The following is a 280-nucleotide window of genomic DNA, read 5'->3' on the forward strand; positions in this document are numbered from 1 at the left end:
TGGACGGCACCTGTGATCCCGATCCGCTAGGCTCTTGTTGACGCAGGCCAGCGCACGCTACTTGCTAAGCCTCTGAAGGAGCGGGGAAGGTGTAGGAGGTTGTGTGCTGTGGACTGATCATGAACTGTGAGACAGGACATGGACTGGACTGTGAGACAGGACAAGGACCGGACTGTGAGACAGGACATGGACTGGACTGTGAGACAGGACATGGACTGGGCTGTGAGACAGGACATGGACTGGACTCTGAGACAGGACATGGACTGGACTCTGAGACAGG

Source organism: Pollicipes pollicipes, unplaced genomic scaffold (genome assembly GCF_011947565.3).
Source record: "Pollicipes pollicipes isolate AB1234 unplaced genomic scaffold, Ppol_2.1 Scaffold_4002;HRSCAF=4701_pilon_pilon_pilon, whole genome shotgun sequence".
Lineage (NCBI taxonomy): Eukaryota > Metazoa > Arthropoda > Thecostraca > Pollicipedomorpha > Pollicipedidae > Pollicipes > Pollicipes pollicipes.